The sequence below is a fragment of the Tarenaya hassleriana genome, unplaced genomic scaffold (assembly GCF_000463585.1).
Source record: "Tarenaya hassleriana unplaced genomic scaffold, ASM46358v1 Cleome3, whole genome shotgun sequence".
Classification (NCBI taxonomy): Eukaryota; Viridiplantae; Streptophyta; class Magnoliopsida; order Brassicales; family Cleomaceae; genus Tarenaya; species Tarenaya hassleriana.
In genome coordinates, this window is record NW_010966177.1 from 7,097,309 (window position 1) to 7,101,923 (window position 4,615).

General features: G+C 31.5%; 1 non-coding gene and 1 pseudogene across 1 annotated transcript; both read right to left on the reverse strand.

Moving 5' to 3' along the window:
- The window catches only part of LOC104820193, a 3,581-nt pseudogene extending 781 nt beyond the window's left edge, over positions 1–2,800 (reverse strand).
- Positions 2,801–3,082: 282 nt separating this feature from the next.
- On the reverse strand, positions 3,083–3,156 carry TRNAV-AAC. Its single transcript has one exon. It is a non-coding gene; the product is annotated as a tRNA-Val (tRNA).
- Positions 3,157–4,615: the final 1,459 nt, after the last annotated feature.

The window sequence follows — 4,615 nt, forward strand, 5'->3', positions numbered from 1 at the left end:
TATATATAAATATGTTTTATGTATGTGTGATATATGATTTTTTTTCCTAAAAATCATACATATATATATAATGTTTTTTAGGGAAAAATACATATATAACACATACATATAAAACATATAATAATTATACACATATATAGATATATATATGTATCATATGTATATATATGTATATATGTATATATAAATATATTTATATATGTATATAATTTTAAAATTTTTATAAACATGTTTATATATGTGTATAATTTTATGAATATATATAATTTTTAAAATTTTATTTTTATTTTTATTATTTTATTTTTATTTTATATTAATTAATATTATTAAATATTAGGGATTGATGATGTGGCAGATGACTAGGATGCCATGTCAGCATTAAATAATATTGTTTTTCGTTCAGGGTTTTATTTGCTAATTTTTAAAAGTATAGAGTTTTAATTGCCAATTTTTAAAAGTACAATGTTTTTTTGGATAAAAAAAAAGTACAGGGTTTAAATTGCGACGAGAGAAAAGTACAGGGTTTTAAATGGAATTATCCCTAAAAGATAACTATTATTATATAATTTTAATCATTATTATTGTACTATCAGTATAAAAACTAAAAATTAAACAAAATTTTATGAAAATAAATTTTATTTTAATTTGGATTACTCTTTAAAACTAATAATTGATGTGTTTTTTAAAATTTTCTATTGTATAATTTATTTGTTATAGTTTTATTTTATTTTTATATAATTTGAAATTTTATCTATTAATTAGTATATTTTGAAAATATTAAATATTTCTAGAAATTTATTAATATTTATTTTATAATATAATTTGAACTAAATATGGTTTATAATGATTTAATAATTAACTTTTAAAAATTAGAAAAAAAAATAATTATATATATATATATTGAACAGGGCCTCGTAAATTCATGAGACGGCTCTATATATATAATGTTCATCCAGTTCCTGAACCTATATATCCCATATAGACTATATATTTTTCAAAACCAGAGTGAGAATTACGGATCGTAGATCTTACCAGAGGGACATTGCATTGTTCTGAATCTACACAAATACGGGAATGGAATTCAAGGAGCTGCCACATTCTCTTACAATGGGTGCACCCACCTGGAACCACTCTCAGTCTGCACCCAGCAAAATGCCTTAGCACCATCTCCAGTCCCTTGCACTCTGAATATCCGCATTGCGGATTTACCTCGTGTGAATCTTTGTTCTTTGGTCCTCCTATTGTTCTGCATCCCTCTCTGCATATATGAACAAAGGCTTCCATTGCTTCGTACAGCTGCGTGTATATCTTTCTCTCTTCCTATTTCTTGATCCTTTGCTTCTGTTTCTGAGGTCGAATAGAAAGATTTTGGTATAAGAATTCTCGGGTTTGTTCAAAGTTGAAGACTTTTTTGGATTTGTGTGTTTGGGTGGTATGAGGGTTCTTACGTTCTGTTCATAGCCCACCGATTGTAAAAGCTCCTTCTCGAGTCTGGGGTGGCTTTTCTTCATCGCTTGCCATCTTTCAGATATGGAAACTTCTTCAAAGTACGTTAAGATCATCCGGTGAGAGAGAAGGCCGAGGCGTGGAGCATCACATAGCAGTGAGAGCTGAAAGACGTCGATCACGTTGTCTTTGGTGAGCAATCCTTTCTCATAGTGCCACTCGCATAGCGTTTTCAACGGTGGAACCACGTAAACATGTGAAAGCGCCAACAAATGCATAGCGAAATCTTCCATATCTTCTTGCTCATAGCTGCAGAACTGGTTCAAATCAGTATAAACGCAAAAAAAAATTTCAAATTTCCTTTTTTTTACTATCTACGTAGAGAAATGATTACAGGAAGAGTAAAAGAATCGGACAAAAACTCGAATAGCATCTTGTGGAATGCCACGGATTGAGATCGATCTCCACCGACCTTTTCTCTTTGCTCGCTTTATCATTCCTTTGATCACATCCGAAGCCGCTTCCTGTTAATCAACAGATGGAATACAATAACAATCTGCTGAAACAGATGTTGTTGGAGATAGGTAACTAAATTCTAGAGGATGAAAACTTACAAGGACATTAGCGTGTGCAAAAATTGATCCGTTGTCATCTGTGTGGATTACTACATCGGATCCATAGCCTTCATCAAACATTCGGTCCCATGAATCTTTCGTTGCAGAAGATACAAGGCTTTGACCTCGTTGTAGCCACTGATCCGTCATCTTCCTTGTCATAGTACAGAGATCTGACGGCATTGGAGGCGGCGGCGGTACTGAAACCACTGCTGCTCTCAAACGCTTTGGGCAGAGATCGTCAGTGTTCTGCATCTCTGGTCTGTCACTAACCTTTCTTCTGCAACAAGTTAATGAAGAATCGGAATCAATTCAGTTAACTTATTAAAGGAAATATGAATTCAGTTCAAAGTTCATCATCAGGATCGATAGTTTTTCATCGTGTTAAGTGCTAATTTTAGAGATCTGCAGACAGGGAAAGAATTCGAATTCAATCCATTCATATCGATGCATCCGTTTGAATCGTACTCGAATTATCAGAAACGTGAAATTCATATTTCCATAACTCTAGAGAATCCAAACATTCGAATTTTAAATCCTCGACCTCATCAGCTCCACTAAATCCGAAACTCAAAGCCGCATAATATGGACAAAGCGAAACCAGAAACACGAAAAGAGTATAGAAATCTCACACGATGGCGTGAATTCGAATGCGGATCCGGAGAAATCAGCTTAATTCAAACTCCACGAGCAGATCAGATCAGACTCACGACTAAGCGTATCGCGCAGCTGATCGGGAACCCGATCTCAATTTCTTCTCCTCGGTGATCTTATGATCCTTCAGAATTTTCTGGGGAAAACTGCGGCTGTTTGTTTCGCAGGAAAAAAAAAAAAGCGGGAGAGAGAACTAGTCGAAACCTGGATGCACATATATATATATCTAAGGAAAAAAAATTGTTACTTTATTGGATAACAAGACAGGCCTGGATCATAAGATGGGCTGACATAACGACGTATATGGGCCTCAACCATATCTGACCCATTAAGATTTTATATTTTTAAAAAATAAATAATATAAAATTTGGCGTCGCCCGGACTCGAACCGGAGACCTTCAGTGTGTTAGACTGACGTGATAACCAACTACACCACGACACCATTGGTTTGTTTAGAATTATTCTATTATTAAATAATATCTCTCCATTCACAACTTGAAAAACAAAATAATGATTAGGAACAAGTGAATAGAAAGACATAACTCTCTATCATCCCAGCAATTTTATAACCTTTTTTTTTAAACGAAGTTTAACATTCACCCAAACAACCATGATGCGTCCCCACCTAACTCTTTATCTGGCATGTTACTACAGTAATTAAAAAAAAAACAAATAAGAAAGAATGTTGGAAAAAATATATATTTATCCAACCTGTAATTTATAACCAAAATAATTAAGTCGGGCGTGTACGGTCAAAATTTGACCGTCTTGGAATCGTAAAAACTTAACTCAGTCAAAGGTTCGATTTAAGTTTAAGATGGTTAAACACATGCATTCATCAGATTTAAATATTTATAAAGCTTTATACTATTATATATTTTCAAAATGATTGTAAATAATGATGAAAAAAGCTTTTATATTAAATGTAAAGCATTATATCATATGTTTTTTTTGGATTATTATTAGAATGCAGGATGTGGAGCGTCGTCTTCTTCATTCACGTGATGACGCTCCTCCCTTGCAGTTCTTGTCACGTGCGCCATCATTCCACGATCAAATTTTATTTTATTTATTTTTCTTTGCTTCCATATCATTCACTTTTTTTTTTATATATATATAAAATAAGACTGGACCTTCCGGACCAAAAGGAGGGACCGGGCTTCTTTACTTTCTCGTTGCTATAATATATGATCACACTACTAGTGTAGTATACTTTAGTTAGCTTCGCTCAATGTGATGAGAAGACACATTTTTTAATGTTTTTGTTTTGTAAGATTACTTATACGTTCGCTCTGCTTTTTCATCAACTATGTTATACCATAATCTTAATGTAGGATTTTATATATTCAATAAGAGTTAGATTAAACGATAGTAATGTATTTAAGTAGGGACAAATATTTTGAGTTTCGTTAGTTTTCGGATTTGATCCTTTTTTTGTTTTTTTTTAAGATCTTATAAAGTTAAATTTATTTTAATTTTGTCGTCTTCCTAAAATTTTAAAATGAAAAAATAAGATGAACGGTGGTATATTTGAGATATTCTACATCTATAAAAGATATTGCAAAAATTGAATGAATTAAATGCATATATTCGTATGTAATACTTATTTTTTTTATATTTTCACTGCACATGGAATAATTAATTAAACGCATATATTCGTATGTAGTGGTATATTTGAACAAATGTGACTTCACTAAATACACATAAAAGTTGCAGATTTTGGATCTTGTGTAGTCTTGGTTTTATATCCGTTTTTAAAGAACATATAATCTTATATTATAAATGTCAGAATGTTATCCTATATTAAAGAATGACTAAGTATCGAAGTCATGCTTTTATGTGTTTAATACATATATATATATATATATATATATATATATATATATATATATATATATATA